Source organism: Triticum urartu, chromosome 7 (genome assembly GCF_003073215.2).
Source record: "Triticum urartu cultivar G1812 chromosome 7, Tu2.1, whole genome shotgun sequence".
NCBI lineage: Eukaryota > Viridiplantae > Streptophyta > Magnoliopsida > Poales > Poaceae > Triticum > Triticum urartu.
Window position 1 is genome coordinate 576675812 of NC_053028.1, and position 18082 is coordinate 576693893.

Below are 18082 nucleotides of genomic sequence, written 5' to 3' on the forward strand. Positions count from 1 at the left end.
TTCTTTCTTGCCTCCTTTCTTTCTACCACAATAGCAACACTGACGGCCTGACTATTAGCAGCCACATATAACAACAAAAGGTTCCTTATCAATAGGGGCTACGAGTACTGGTGGCTCAACCAGCTGTTTCTTCCAATCCTCAAACGCTGCATCAGCAACATCACTCCAGACAAAGTTATCTGTCTTTTTCATCATCTGATACAGAGGGATAGCCTTCTCCCCCAACCGGCTTATGAACCGGCTTAACACTGCAATACGACCTACCAGACGCTGCACATCATTGATACATGCCGGCTTAGCCAGAGAGGTGATAGCTTTGATCTTCTTCGGATTAGCTTCAATTCCTCTGTTAGACACCAAAAAACCCAGGAGCTTGCCTGCCGGCACACCAAAAACACACTTGGCCGGGTTAAGCATCATCTTGTAAACTCGGAGATTATCAAATGTTTTCTTCAAATCATCTATCAATGACTCTTTCTCTCTGGATTTCACCATAATATCATCCACATAGGCATGAACGTTACGCCTAATTTGGTTATGAAGGAAATTTTGCACACACCTCTGATAATTCGGCTGGGCACTCTTGAGCCCAAAAGGCATAGACACATAGCAGAAGGCACCAAAGGGAGTTAGGAAAGCCGTCTTCTCCTAGTCCTTAACTGCCATCTTGATCTGATGATAACCAGAATAAGCATCCAAAAAACTCAAATCCTCACAACCCGTCGTAGCATCAATAATCTGATCAATACGAGGGAGAGCAAAAGGATCAGCCGGACAAGCCTTGTTTAAATCCGTGTAGTCCACACACATACGCCAAGTGCCTTTTTATTAAGTACCAGCACCGGGTTAGCCAACCACTCGGAATGGAAAACTTCAATGATAAATCCAGCTGCCAAGAGCCGGGCCACTTCCTCTCTAATGGCCTTCCGTCTCTCCTCATTAAAATGGCGAAGAAACTATTTGGCCGGCTTAAACTTTAGATCAATATTAAGAGTGTGATCAGCGAGTTGTCTCGGTACACCCTGCATGTCTGAAGGCTTTCATGCAAAGATGTCCCGGTTCTCACGGATGAACTCGATGAGTGCACTTTCCTATTTCAGATCCAGATTAGCACTGATGCTGAACTGCTTGTATGAGTCGCCAGGAACAAAATCAACCATCTTGGTATCATCTCTCGACTTAAACTTTAACACCGGATCATGCTCTCTGGTTGGCTTTTTCAAAGATGTCATATCTGCTAGCTCAACATTGTCCTTGTAAAATTTCAACTCCTCCATTGCACAAACTGACTCAGCATAAGCCGCACCCCCCTCTTCACACTCCAGAGCTATCTTACGGCTCCCATGCACTGTAATGGTTCCTTTGCAACCCGACATCTTGAGCGGCGATACACGTAATACGGTCGCGCCATGAACTTGGCATAAGCCGGCCGTCCAAACAGAGCGTGATATGGGCTGTGGATCTTGACCACTTCAAAGCTCAATGTTTCTGACCTAGAGTCATGATCATCTCCAAAAACAACTTCGAGAGCTATCTTACCGACTGGATATGCGGACTTACCAGGCACCACGCCATGGAAAACAATGTTTGACGGCTTAAGATTTTTATCAGTCAACCCCATGCGACGGAAAGTTTCATAATAAAGGATATTGATGCTGCTCCCTCCGTCCATGAGTACTTTGGTAAACTTATACCCTCCGACCTGTGGCGCAACCACCAAAGTCAAATGACCCTGATTATCAACCCGGGATGGATGATCTTCCCGACTCCACACGATGGGCTGCTCAGACCAACGTAGATAGCGAGGAACTGCCAGCTCAACAACATTGACTAATCTCTTATGAAGCTTCCGGTCACGCTTACACAAGCTAGTGGTAAACACATGATATTGCCCACTATTCAACTGCTTCAATTTGGTCTGGTAACTAGACTGTTGCTATTGCTGACCCCCTTGATTACTTTGCTGGTTGTAACCTCCCTGGTTGTTGTGATTACCTTGATTTCCTTGGAAACCAGAGTTAGAACCGCCACCACCATAACCCGGACCGTGAGAGCCGGGCCCGGAACCGCCACTTGGCCCATGGCTGTCATGGAAAAGATTTGAATTTTTGTACTCCTTCATGATGTGACAATCCTTCCATAGATGCCCGGATGGTCTTTCTTTTGTACCATGTCGTTGGCAGGGCTGATTCAACATACGCTCAAGATTGATGCCGGATCCGCCGGCTTGTGGGGGCGGTTTACCCTTACGACGCTGACCATTATTCTATGCATTGGTGTTAGCAACAAAGTCAAAACTATTATCATGTCTGCGCTTACTGTTGCCTCCCAGGTTATACTGCTGCCCCTTAGCGTTGCTGCTCCTCTTTCCCTTCCCCGTCTTATCGTTATCAGACTCGGGGTCTTTGGTACTATCAGAGTTAGCATATTTAACTAGAGCCGTCATGAGCATCCCCATGTCATTGAAGTGGCGTTTAAGCCGCCCTAGTTTCTGCTTCAAGGGTGTGAAGTGCCAATTGTTCTCTAACATTAACACAACTGAGTCGGCATTGATGCGGTCCGAGGAGTGCAAGATTGTTGAGACCCGGCGCACCCAATGGGTTGTTGATTCAGCTTCTTCTTGAACACAGGCAGCCAGATCCATAATTGACATGGGTTGTTTACACGTATCTTTGAAGTTCTGGATAAATCGGGCTTTTAACTCGGCTCATGACCCGATGGAATTGGCAAGGAGCCCTTTCAACCAGGTGCGGGCCGTTCCTTCTAGCATCAGGGGAAAATACTTAGCACACGCAGCCTCGCTGACGTCCAGCAACTCCATGGCCATCTCATAACTCTCAATCCATGCCTCGGGACTTAAATCAGCTGTATAGTTTGGCACCTGGCAAGGACCTTTGAAATCTTTGGGAAGACGCTCATTACGTAGATCCGGCACCAAGAATGGTATGCCCAAGTTTCTAAAGGTTACACCTGGCTCCACAGAGGTGGTCGGACGAACTAGAGTTGGTTGACAAGCCGCATACTGAGCCGCCAGCTTAGCCTCTCGACGAGCTCTACCTTGATCCACCACGTCCTGAGCGTTTGCACCACCACCCGCCGGGTCATGCCCACGGGGCGGGTTACGGTTTCGCCCACTGCTTGATACAGCCGGCTCATCGAGATGCCTGCTGTAACTCCGGCTCGGACGAGGGGTAGAATGAACTCGATCGCGGCTGTAAGAATAAGCCTGCTGTTGAACCAGTGCTGTCTGAAGAAGATCTCTAGCCCTCTGCGTCTCGACCGCCGCTGGCGATTCACCTTCAACTGGGATGGCTGCCAATCGAGATGCCGCAGCGATCATGTTATCCAAAGGGTTGGAGTAATGACCCGGTGGCGTCGGCATGTGCTGTGGCGGGTTATTGTTCTGACGAGGTGGGTCCATCACGCGCGGTTGAACCGGTGTACCCGTCCCAGGTGCTTCGACCCGGTTTACCCCTGCCGGGTTACTGGTTCCTGCTCCTGGCTGAAGGAAATATGCCCTAGAGGCAATAATAAATGTTATTATTTTATTTCCTTATATCATGATAAATGTTTATTATTCATGCTAGAATTGTATTATCCGGAAACATAATACTTGTGTGAATACATAGACAAACTAAACGTCACTAGTATGCCTCTACTTGACTAGCTCGTTAATCAAAGATGGTTATGTTTCCTAACCATAGACATGTGTTGTCATTTGATTAACGGGATCACATTATTAGGAGAATGATGTGATTGACATGACCCATTCCATTAGCTTAGCACCCGATCGTTTAGTATGTTGCTATTGCTTTCTTCATGACTTATACATGTTCCTATGACTATGAGATTATGCAACTCCCGTTTGCTGGAGGACCACTTTGTGTGCTACCAAACGTCACAACGTAACTGGGTGATTATAAAGGAGCTCTATAGGTGTCTCCATGGGTAAATTTTGGGTTGGCGTATTTCGAGATTAGGATTTGTCACTCCGATTGTCGGAGAGGTATCTCTGGGCCCTCTCTATAATGCACATCACATAAGCCTTGTAAGCAATGCAACTAATGAGTTAGTTGCGAGATGATGTATTACAAAACGAGTAAAGAGACTTGCCGGTAACGAGATTGAACTAGGTATTGAGATACCGACGATCGAATCTCGGGCAAGTAACATACCGATGACAAAGGGAACAACGTATGTTGTTATGCGGTCTGACCGATAAAGATCTTCGTAGAATATGTGGGAACCAATATGAGCATCCAGGTTCCGCTATTGGTTATTGACCGGAGACATGTCTCGGTCATGTCTACATAGTTCTCGAACCCGTAGGGTCCGCACGCTTAAGGTTTCGATGACAGTTATATTATGAGTTTATGAGTTTTGATGTACCGAAGTTAGTTCGGAGTCCCGAATGTGATCACGGACATAACAAGGACTCTCGAAATGGTCGAGACATAAATATTGATATATTGGATGGCTATATTCGGACACCGGAAGTGTTCCGGGTGATTTCGGAGAAAACCGGAGTACCGGAGAGTTACCGGAAACCCCCCAGGAGAAGTAATGGGCCTTATGGGCCTTAGTGGCGAGAGAGAAGGGCAGCCAAGGTGGGCCGCGCGCCTCCTCTCCCCTGGTCCGAATTGGACTAGGAGAGGGGGGGGGGCGGCGCCCCCCTTTCCTTCTCCCTCCCCACTTCCTTCCCCCTCCTAGTAGGAGTCCTACTCCTACTAGGAGGAGGACTCCTCCTTGGCGCGCCTATAGGTCCGGCCGGCCTCCTCCCCTTTCTCTTTTATATACGAGGGTAGGGGCACCCCTAGACACACAAGTTGATCCACGTGATCGTTTTCTTAGCCGTGTGCGGTGCCCCCTTCCACCATAATCCTCGATAATATTGTAGCGGTGCTTAGGCGAAGCCCTGGGACGGTAGAACATCAAGATCGTCACCACGCCGTCGTGCTGACGGAACTCTTCCCTGACACTTTGCTGGATCGGAGTCCGGGCATCGTCATCGAGCTGAACGTGTGCTAAAACTCAGAGGTGCCATAGTTTCGGTGCTTGATCGGTCGGGCCGTGAAGACATACGACTACATCAACCGCGTTGTGCTAACGCTTCCGCTGTCGGTCTACAAGGGTACGTAGATCACACTCTCCCCTCTCGTTGCTATGCATCACCATGATCTTGCGTGTGCGTAGGAATTTTTTTTGAAATTACTACGTTCCCCAACAGTGGCATCCGAGCCTAGGTTTTATGTGTTGATGTTATATGCACGAGTAGAACACAAGTGAGTTGTGGGCGATATAAGTCATACTGCTTACCAGCATGTCATACTTTGGTTCGGCGGTATTGTTGAAAGAAGCGGCCCGGACCGACATTACGCGTACGCTTACGCGAGACCGGTTCTCCCGACGTGCTTTGCACAAAGGTGGCTAGCGGGTGTCAGTTTCTCCAACTTTAGTTCAACCGAGTGTGGCTACGCCCGGTCCTTGCAAAGGTTAAAACAACACCAACTTGACAAACTATCGTTGTGGTTTTGATGCGTAGGTAAGATTGGTTCATGCTTAAGCCCATAGCAGCCACGTAAAACTTGCAACAACAAAGTAGAGGACGTCTAACTTGTTTTTGTAGGGCATGTTGCGATGTGATATGGTCAAGACATGATGCTAAATTTTATTGTATGAGATGATCATGTTTTGTAACCAAGTTATCGGCAACTGGCAGGAGCCATATGGTTGTCGCTTTATTGTATGCAATGCAATTGCGCTGTAATGCTTTACTTTATCACTAAGCGGTAGCGATAGTCGTGGAAGCATAAGATTGGAGAGACAACAACGATGCTACGATGGTGATCAAGGTGTCGTGCCGGTGACGATGGTGATCACGACGGTGCTTCGAAGATGGAGATCACAAGCACAAGATGATGATGGCCATATCATATCACTTATATTGATAGCATGTGATGTTTATCTTTTATACATCTTATCTTGCTTCGATTGACGGTAGCATTTTAAGATGATCTCTCACAAATTATCAAGAAGTGTTCTCCCTGAGTATGCGCCGTTGCGAAAGTTCTTCGTGCTGAGACACCACATGATGATCGGGTGTGATAGGCTCTACGTTCAAATACAACGAGTGCAAAACAGTTGCACACGCGGAATACTCAGGTTATACTTGACGAGCCAAGCATATACATATATGGCCTCGGAACACGGAGACCGAAAGGTCGAGCGTGAATCATATAGTAGATATGATCAACATAGTGATGTTCACCAATGAAACTACTCCATCTCACGTGATGATCGGACATGGTTTAGCTGATTTGGATCACGTAATCACTTAGAGGATTAGAGGGATGTCTATCTAAGTGGGAGTTCTTTAGTAATATGATTAATTGAACCTAAATTTATCATGAACTTAGTACCTGATAGTATCTTGCTTGTTTATGTTTGATTGTAGATAGATGGCCCGTGCTGTTGTTCCGTTGAATTTTAATGCGTTCCTCGAGAAAGCAAAGTTGAAAGATGATGGTAGCAATTACACGGATTGGGTCCGTAACTTGAGGATTATCCTCATTGCTGCACAGAAGAGTTACGTCCTGGAAGCACCATTGGGTGCCAGGCCTGCTGCTGGAGCAACACCAGATGTTATGAACGTCTGGCAGAGCAAAGCTGATGACTACTCGATAGTTCAGTGTGCCATGCTTTACGGCTTAGAATCGGGACTTCAACGATGTTTTGAACGTCATGGAGCATATGAGATGTTCCAGGAGTTGAAGTTAATATTTTAAGCAAATGCCCGGATTAAGAGATATGAAGTCTCCAATAAGTTCTATAGCTGCAAGATGGAGAATAACAGTTCTATCAGTGAGCATATACTCAAAATGTCTGGGTATAATAATCACTTGATTCAATTGGGAGTTAATCTTCCAGATGATTGCGTCATTGACAGAATTCTCCAATCACTGCCACCAAGCTACAAGAGCTTCGTGATGAACTATAATATGCAAGGGATGAATAAGACTATTCCCGAGCTCTTCGCAATGCTGAAAGCTGCGGAGGTAGAAATCAAGAAGGAGCATCAAGTGTTGATGGTCAACAAGACCACTAGTTTCAAGAAAAAGGGCAAAGGAAAGAAGAAGGGTAACTTCAAAAAGAACAGCAAACAAGTTGCTACTCAAGAGAAGAAACCCAAACCTGGACCTAAGCCTGAAACTGAGTGCTTCTACTGCAAGCAGACTGGTCACTGGAAGCGGAACTACCCCAAGTATTTGGCGGATAAGAAGGATGGCAAGGTGAACAAAGGTATATGTGATATACATGTTATTGATGTGTACCTTACTAATGCTCGCAGTAGCACCTGGGTATTTGATACTGGTTCTGTTGCTACCATTTGCAACTCGAAACAGGGACTACGGATTAAGCGAAGATTGGCTAAGGACGAGGTGACGATGCGCGTGGGAAATGGTTCCAAAGTCGATGTGATCGCGGTCGGCACGCTACCTCTACATCTACCTTCGGGATTAGTATTAGACCTAAATAATTGTTATTTGGTGCCAGCGTTGAGCATGAACATTATATCTGGATCTTGTTTGATGCGAGACGGTTATTCATTTAAATCAGAGAATAATGGTTGTTCTGTTTATATGAGTAATATGTTTTATGGTCATGCACCCTTAAAGAGTGGTCTATTCTTATTAAATCTCGATAGTAGTGATACACATATTCATAATGTTGAAGCCAAAAGATGCAGAGTTGATAATGATAGTGCAACTTATTTGTGGCACTGCCGTTTGGGTCATATCGGTGTAAAGCTCATGAAGAAACTCCATACTGATGGACTTTTGGAACCACTTGATTATGAATCACTTGGGACTTGCGAACCGTGCCTTATGGGTAAGATGACAAAAACACCGTTCTTCGGTACTATGGAGAGAGCAACAGATTTGTTGGAAATCATACATACAGATGTATGTGGTCCGATGAATGTTGAGGTTCGTGGCGGATATCGTTATTTTCTGACCTTCACAGATGACTTAAGCAGATATGGGTATATCTACTTAATGAAACATAAGTCTGAAACGTTTGAAAAGTTCAAAGAATTTCAGAGTGAAGTTGAAAATAATCATAACAAGAAAATAAAATTCCTACGATCTGATCATGGAGGAGAATATTCGAGTTACGAGTTCGGTGTACATCTGAAACAATGCGGAATAGTTTCGCAACTCACGCCACCCGGAACACCATAGCGTAATGGTGTGTCCGAATGTCGTAATCGTACTTTACTAGATATGGTGTGATCTATGATGTCTCTTACTAATTTACCGCTATCGTTTTGGGGATATGCTCTAGAGACGGCCGCATTCACGTTAAATAGGGCACCATGAAAATCCGTTGAGACGACGCCTTATGAACTATGGTTTGGCAAGAAACCAAAGTTGTCGTTTCTGAAAGTTTGGGGCTGCGATGCTTATGTGAAAAAGCTTCAACCTGATAAGCTCGAACTCAAATCGGAGAAATGTGTCTTCATAGGATATCCAAAGGAAACTATTGGATACACCTTCTATCACAGATCTGAAGGCAAGACTTTTGTTGCTAAATTCGGAAACTTTCTAGAGAAGGAGTTTCTCTTGAAAGAAGTGAGTGGGAGGAAACTAGAACTTGATGAGGTAACTGTACCTGCTCCCTTATTGGAAAGTAGTACACCACAAAAACCAGTTTCTGTGACACCTACACCAATTAGTGAGGAAGCTAATGATAATGATCATGAAACTTCAGAACAAGATACCACTGAACCTCGTAGATCAACCAGAGTATGATCCGCACCAGAGTGGTACGATAATCATGTTCTGGAAGTCATGCTACTAGATCATGATGAACCTACGAACTATGAAGAAGCGATGGTGAGCCTAGATTCCGCAAAATGGCTTGAAGCCATGAAATCTGAGATGGGATCCATGTACGAGAACAAAGTATGGACTTTGGTTGACTTGCCCAATGATCGGCAAGCAATTGAGAATAAATGGATCTTCAAGAAGAAGACTGACGCTGATGGTAATATTACTGTCTACAAAGCTCGACTTGTCGCAAAAGGTTTTCGACAAGTTCAAGGGATTGACTATGATGAGACCTTCTCACCCGTAGCGATGCTTAAGTCTGTCCGAATAATGTTAGCAATTGCCACATTTTATAATTATGAAATTTGGCAGATGGATGTCAAAACTGCATTCCTGAATGGATTTCTGGAAGAAGAGTTGTATATGATGCAACCGGAAGGTTTTGTCGATCCAAAGGGAGCTAACAAAGTAGGCAAGCTCCAGCGATCCATTTATGGACTGGTGCAAGCTTCTCGGAGTTGGAGTAAACGCTTTGATAGTGTGATCAAAGCATTTGGTTTTGTACAGACTTTTGGAGAAGCCTGTATTTACAAGAAAGTGAGTGGGAGCTCTGTAGCATTTCTGATATTATATGTAGATGACATATTACTAATCGAAAATGATATAGAATACCTGAATAGCATAAAGGGATACTTGAATAAAAGTTTTTCAATGAAAGACCTCGGTGAAGCTGCTTACATATTGGGCATTAAGATCTATAGAGATAGATCAAGATGCTTAATTGGACTTTCACAAAGCACATACCTTGACAAAATTTTGAAGAAGTTCAAAATAGATCAAGCAAAGAAAGGATTCTTGCCTGTGTTACAAGGTGTGAAATTGAGTAAGACTCAATGCCCGACCAATGCAGAAGATAGAGAGAAAATTAAAGATGTTCCCTATGCTTCAGCCATAGGCTCTATCATGTATGCAATGTTGTGTACCAGACCTGATGTGTGTCTTGCTATAAGTCTAGCAGGGAGGTACCAAAATAATCTAGGAATGGATCACTGGACAGCGGTCAAGAACATCCTGAAATACCTGAAAAGGACTAAGGATATGTTTCTCATATATGGAGGTGACAAAGAGCTCATCGTAAATGGTTACGTTGATGCAAGCTTTGACACTGATCCGGACGATTCTAAATCGCAAACCGGATACGTGTTTACATTAAACGGTGGAGCTATCAGTTGGTGCAGTTCTAAACAAAGCGTTGTGGCGGGATCTACATGTGAAGCAGAGTACATAGATGCTTCGGAAGCAGCAAACGAAGGAGTCTGGATGAAGGAGTTCATATCCGATCTAGGTGTCATACCTAGTGCATCGGGTCCAATGAAAATCTTTTGTGACAATACTGGTGCAATTGCCTTGGCAAAGGAATCCAGATTTCACAAGAGAACCAAGCACATCAAGAGACGCTTCAATTCCATCCGGGATCTAGTCCAGGTGGGAGACATGGAGATTTGCAAGATACATACGGATCTAAATGTTGCAGACCCGTTGACTAAGCCTCTTCCACGAGCAAAACATGATCAGCACCAAAGCTCCATGGGTGTTAGAATCATTACTGTGTAATCTAGATTATTGACTCTACTGCAAGTGGGAGACTGAAGGAAATATGCCCTAGAGGCAATAATAATGTTATTATTTTATTTCCTTATATCATGATAAATGTTTATTATTCATGCTAGAATTGTATTATCCGGAAACATAATACTTGTGTGAATACATAGACAAACTAAACGTCACTAGTATGCCTCTACTTGACTAGCTCGTTAAACAAAGATGGTTATGTTTCCTAACCATAGACATGTGTTTTCATTTGATTAACGGCATCACATTATTAGGAGAATGATGTGATTGACATGACCCATTCCACTAGCTTTGCACCCGATCGTTTAGTATGTTGCTATTGCTTTCTTCATGACTTATACATTTTCCTATGAGTATGAGATTATGCAACTCCCGTTTGCTGGAGGAACACTTTGTGTGCTACCAAACGTCACAACGTAACTGGGTGATTATAAAGGAGCTCTACAGGTGTCTCCAAAGGTAAATGTTGGGTTGGCGTATTTCGAGATTAGGATTTGTCACTCCGATTGTCGGAGAGGTATCTTTGGGCCCTCTCGGTAATGCACATCACATAAGCCTTGCAAGCATTGCAACTAATGAGTTAGTTGCGAGATGATGTATTACAAAACGAGTAAAGAGACTTGCCGGTAACGAGATTGAACTAGGTATTGAGATACCGACGATCGAATCTCGGGCAAGTAACATACCGATGATAAAGGGAACAACGTATGTTGTTATGCAGTCTGACCGATAAAGATCTTCATAGAATATGTGGGAACCAATATGAGCATCCAGGTTCCGCTATTGGTTATTGACCGAAGACATGTCTCGGTCATGTCTACATTGTTCTCGAACCCGTAGGGCCCGCACGCTTAAGGTTTCGATGACAGTTATATTATGAGTTTATGAGTTTTGATGTACCAAAGTTAGTTCGGAGTCCCGGATGTGATCACGGACATAACGAGGAGTCTTGAAATGGTCGAGACATAAATATTGATATATTGGATGGCTATATTCGGACACCGGAAGTGTTCCGGGTGATTTCGGAGAAAACCGGAGTACCGGAGGGTTACCGGAAACCCCCCAGGAGAAGTAATGGGCCTTATGGGCCTTAGTGGCGAGAGAGAAGGGCAGCCAAGGTGGGCCGCGCGCCTCCTCCCCCCTGGTCCGAATTGGACTAGGAGAGGGGGGGGGGGGCGCCCCCCTTTCCTTCTCCCTCCCCACTTCCTTCCCCCTCCTAGTAGGAGTCCTACTCCTACTAGGAGGAGGACTCCTCCTCGGCGCGCCTATAGGTCCAGCCGGCCTCCTCCCCTTGCTCCTTTATATACGAGGGTAGGGGCACCCCTAGACACACAATTTGATCCATGTGATCGTTTTCTTAGCCTTGTGCGGTGCCCCCTTCCACCATAATCCTCGATAATATTGTAGCGGTGCTTAGGCGAAGCCCTGCGACGGTAGAACATCAAGATCGTCACCACGCCGTCGTGCTGACGGAACTCTTCGCCGACACTTGGCTGGATCAGAGTCCGGGGATCGTCATCGAGCTGAACGTGTGCTAAAACTCGGAGGTGACGTAGTTTCGGTGCTTGATCGGTCGGGCCATGAAGACGTACGACTACATCAACCGCGTTATGCTAACGCTTCCGCCGTCGGTCTACAAGGGTACGTAGATCACACTCTCCCCTCTCGTTGCTATGCATCACCATGATATTGCGTGTGCGTAGGATTTTTTTTTGAAATTACTATGTTCCCCAACACTGGCGTGTTAAAAAGATTTCTTGCTTCGTAAACTGACGGCAGATGGGTCTGATGCCTCCTCCTCATGACATCATTTGAAGCATTTTGATCCAACATGAGCCGGTAAGACTCCGCCTGAACCCGTTGTGACTGGGCGTCCAAAGCAGCCCATTCTTCAGCCATCTTAGCGCTTTCTGTATTTAGCTCCTCCTTAGCCTGTGCTATCTCATCGCGCAATCTTGTGATCACCGCATTATGTTGATCTTGATCCGCCGGGTTAACCACCGTTGTTAACAGAATCGTCAATTTATCCAGCAAATCAGTTAAAGCCTGAGCCGGCGGGCGCTCAGGGCCTCCTACCCCGGCAGCCGCTGTCGCCCCTGACCCGGAAACCAGCTCCGCCGCAGTTGATGAGTGCTGCATGGGTTGTGTACCGGCCATGAAAATTGCAACTCGATTCGGTGGCTCACAGGGGTCCGGAATACTGTCGCCATCGGAACAGCCCCCAAGCCAGCCCTCTTGTAGTTGATACAATAATTCGGTCTCACCAATAGATGACTCGTCATCGGAATAAACGACAGTCTCACCACCAGATGCCGATCTATCCTCAGGTTCCGCTCCATGGATACATCCCACGAAGGCACGATTCATGGTGGGCCGAACCCAGGCGGGTTTTGCACGCTGAGCCATCTCAATGATGTCGGTGCAGAAGTCCGGCTCAGGGCCCAGTTCGCCGACCTTGCCAATGAAGACGTGAATTCCACCGAAGGGGACCCGGTACCCATACTCAATTGAGCCGGCCTCGGGGTCCCAGCCTGCGTCATCGATGTAGAGCTTGCCGCGGCGACTCTTGGTCATCCGGCCCATGATGTATCCCTTGATCCCTTCGAAGTTGACCTTTAAGAACTCGAAACCATCATGCGGTAGCCCCACAGTGGGCGCCAACTGTCGTGGAATTGTCATGACAGATGTCCTAGTGTGAGGACTTAGTCGTGGAGCCATCACGTTGAGGTTAGCTTAAAGGGGTTAATCAGGACAAAGGACACGAGGAGTTTATACTGGTCCAGCCCCTTACGATGAAGGTAAAAGCCTAGTCCATATTGTAGTTGGTATTGCTAGGGTTTCGATGAGCAGGGAGCGAATACGCTTGACCCGGCTCTCGATCTGTTGTTTTTTGTCCTAAGCCGCCGCTAGGTCGTCCCCTTAGATACACGGGTTGACGCCCTGCGGCCCTCAGAGTTCCAGCCGGATTATACAACGTATCCGGCTTGGTGACCTTTCTCACATGCCTTACAATACAAGTTTACATACATGGCAGTTTACAATTATGGGCCTTAAACCGCCTTCACGTCTGGGCCCTCTACTAAGCCTATCTATGAATCACCATGTGACCTTGGGCTTCATTGTGTTGAGTCTTCATAGGGATGACCCGGCCCCTCCTGGGTGGGTCATACCTAATAGTTATATCCCCAACAAGTGGCACTTGAGCCACGAATGCTTATCTCATTGAAGGATTACCTTGGGTGTGGATCAGTGAACTCATAAACATAATGGATGTCTTCATCGTTGTTGGGGAAGCCAAAGTAATTACACCTCTCCTGAAAAGTGATGTCGAAGTATTAGTCCGAGAGAAGGAAAGTAATATTCTCCTCCTCATATGTATTTGGCATCAAACCAACATTATGCGAGAGAGTACTAAGAAACTCAAGCGTCATGCGTTCATATGTCTCACAACCCTGATAAACAAAATGATGCAACCCGGCATTATGGAAAAGCAAATTGAAATCATTAGTAATACCTAGCTTGGCGAGTGTTATCGCACAAGCTCACTTGGATGCTTTGATCTTCCTTGTACTGAGCGTTTGGAATTTCATTTTTGCTTCACGGTCGGTGAAGACGATCGCCTGAGTGAAAACTTGTTGTGGCAGTGCGGTGGATGAACTCGAAGCACATCGTACACGGGTGGTTCTCCTTGTAAACATCTACAAAACATTTTTTAGTCTAATACAATTAAAAAAATATTGAACCTACGGTAGTCAAACATCATACTCCTCTAAAAACATCAACGAAAACCAAGTCAAATTTAAATTTGGATCGAAAATATCCTAGTCATGGCAATGCTAGGCATGTAGAATATGGATTCGCGAAAAATAAATTGGGGATCGGAGGAGAAACTTGCCGTAGACTAGTCACATAGAAGGATTTGTACTAAAATCGAGCGGGTAGAGAGATCAGGTGAAGTTTTGCTAGGGTTTGAAGAGGTTTCGAGGAAGGAGAAGAAGAGAGAGAGATGGGGGAGATTTACCTCCTTCCTCAGGCTTATTGTGGCTGCCAGGGGTCCATGCAACCGCCCATACGAGTGCAAGTGCTTGAATGAAACACTGTCGTTTACCTTGGTAGCTTACCTGTGCGCCTGTGCATACCTCATACGACCGCTGAAATGGGTGGTGACAACCGCATGGAACATCATCCAATGCTGGTAATTTATTCTTCCGGTCGAGGATGTCATAAGACCGCTCGGACGGGCTCATGCACCCATATGGAACATCGTCAAATGCTCTAGACTCCTTTCTGTTTCCTTTGAAGGTTTTAAATGACCACTCAAACGAGCGTGTGCGCCCATATGGGATGCCGTTGATCACCCCAATGTCTCTAGTTGTTTTGCATTGGAACCTCCAGGAAACCATACGACCGCCCAAACGACCGATGCGGTCATTTTAAGGGTCATCTTTTGATATGTTTCTTTCGGAACTTTTCTTTTTCTTCTTTCTCCCGGGAGGTTAGTTCCAACACAATACATAGACATATTTCCAGGCATCCAAACGTCGATACAACGTATAATCTAACTTGCACATAGCAAATCCTTCATTAGAACAACTCTTCCAAACTTACTTCTTTAACTAGAACTTCAATCACTCTTTTATTCAAACAAAAATAAAAACTTACTTCTCTACTTTATGGGTTGCCTCCCATGAAGGGCTTGTTTTCGGTCGGTTAGCTCGACCGTAGTGGTGATCAAGGTGGTGCAAACACACTGAGACCATAGCTTCTAGCATTCACAATGATGCGTTCTCCGGTATAGGTCTTCATTTTCTTTTTCCTGGGGTAATGCCTCACAAAAGGATCTTTAGTTGGTAAGTCAAATCTCACATTCCCCTCAAACACATTTATCATAGCTTTGATAGTCCTTAGAAATGATCTACCGAGAATTATAGGAGCAATAGGATCTTCAGGCATATCTACTATCACAAGATCAATCATGACAGGGCAATCATTAATTTGAACTATAACTCCATGCTTAATGCCTGCTACCTGGGTAAAAGTAGAATTAGCCATATTCAATATAATCTCACTAGTTGCATAAGGACCTAGATTGAGACTATCATAAACATATTTAGGGATAGTGGAAACACTAGCCCCTAGATCACATAAAACACTAAATTTATTCAATCTAATCTCAACCTCTATAGTAGGTTCAAAAGCATCTTCTTGCTTAGCTGGTAACTTATTGTAAAGCTTCTTTATTTCATCACCAAGTTTACGTACCTTGGCTGCAACTTGCTCAAAAAAGACATTATATGCTTCATTATTAGTTACCTCAAGTAGTGGATATTTCATTGATATCATCTTCACAAAATCAGCAACAGTGTAATTATACTCTGGTACATGGCTTGTTGATGTTTGCTAGAACTACGTCGGTATTTCCCCAAAGAGGAAGGGATGATGCAGCACAGCAATGGTAGGTATTTCCTCAGTGATGAGACCAAGGTTATCGAACTAGTAGGAGAACCACGCAACACCACATAAACATGTCCTGCACACAAAGAACAAATACTTGCAACCCGACGTAAGAGAGGGGTTGTCAATCCCTCGCGGGTAAAAAGATAGATAAAATTGTAGTAGATTGGATAAATAGATCTCGCGGGAACGCGAGATAAAATAAATAACAATAAATTGTAGCAAGGTATTTTTGTATTTTTGGTTTAATAGATCTGAAAACAAAATCAAATAAAAATAGATCGCGAAGGCAAATATAATAAAGAAGAGACCCGGGGGCCGCAGATGTCACTAGTGGCTTCTCTCGAGAAAAATAGCAAACAATGGGTAAGAGAATTACTGTTGGACAATTGATAGAACTTCAAATAATCATGAAAATATCCAGGCAATGATCATTATATAGGCGTCACATCCAAGATTAGTAGACCGACTCTTGCCTGCATCTACTACTATTACTCCACACATCGACCGCTATCCAGCAAACATCTATTGTATTAAGTTCATGGAGAAACGGAGTAATGTAATAAGAATGATGACATGATGTAGACAAGATCTATTTATGTAGAAATAGACCCCATCTTGTTGTCCTTATTAATAGCAACGATACTTACGTGTCATTTCCCCTTCTGTCACTGGGATCAAGCACCGTAAGATCAAACCCATCACAAAGCACCTCTTCCCATTGCAACATAAATAGATCAAGTTGGCCAAACAAAACCCAAATATGGGAGAAGAAATACGAGGCTATAAGCAATCATGCATATAAGAGATCAAAAAAGACTCAAATAACTTTCATGGATAAAAAGATAGATCTGATCATAAACTCAAAGTTCATCGGATCCCAACAAACACACCGCAAAAAACAGTTACATCATATGGATCTACAAGAGACCATTGTATTGAGAATCAAAAGAGAGAGAGAGGAAGCCATGTAGCTACTAACTACGAGCCCGTAGTGTTGGGGAATGCAGTAATTTCAAAAAAAAATCATACGCACACGCAAGATCATAGTGATGCATAGCAACGAGAGGGGAGAGTGTTGTCCACGTACCCTTGTAGACCGTAAGCGGAAGCATTATGACAACACGGTTGATGTAGTCATACATCTTCATGATCGATCGATCCTAGTACCGAAAGTACAACACCTCCACGATCTGCACACGTTCGGCTCGGTGACGTCCCACGAACTCATGATCCAGCAGAATGTCGAGGGAGAGTTTCGTCAGGACGACGGCGTGATGACGGTGATGATGATGCTACCAGAACAGGGCTTCGCCTAAGCACTGCTACGATATGACCGAGGTGGATTATGGTGAAGGGGGGCACCGCACACGGGTAAGAGATCAATGATCAACTTGTGTCTATGGGGTGCCCCCTAGCCACGTATATAAAGGATGGAGGAAGGAGGAGGCCAGCCCTCATAGGGCGTGCCCAAAGTGTGGAGTCCTACGAGGACTCCCCTAGTAGGATTCCACCTCCCACATGGAATAGGAAAAAGGGAAGGGAGAAGGAGAAGGAAGGAAGGGGCCACCCCCTTTCCCTAGTCCAATTCGGACCAGTCCATGGGGAAGGGGCGCGGCCACCCTTAAGGCCTTTTATCTCCTTTCCCGTATGGCCCATTAAGGCCCAATACGAATTCCCGTAACTCTCTGGTACTCCGAAAAATACCCGAATCACTCGGAACCTTTACGATGTCCGAATATAGCCTTCCAATATATCGATCTTTACGTCTCGACCATTTCGAGACTCCTCTTCATGTCCCCGATCTCATCTGGGACTCGGAACAAACTTTGGTCATCAAATCACATAACTCATAATACAAATCGTCACAGAACGTTAAGCGTGCGGACCCTACGCGTTCGAGAACTATGTACACATGACCGAGACTCATCTCCGGTCAATAACCAATAGCGGAACCTGGATGCTCATATTGGTTCCTACATATTCTACGAAGATCTTTATCGGTCAAACCGCATAATAACATATGTTGTTCCCTTTGTCATCGGTATGTTACTTTCCCGAGATTCGATCGTTGGTATCTCAATACCTAGTTCAATCTCGTTACCGGCAAGTCTCTTTACTCATTCCGTAATGCATCATCCCGCAACTAACTCATTAGTCACATT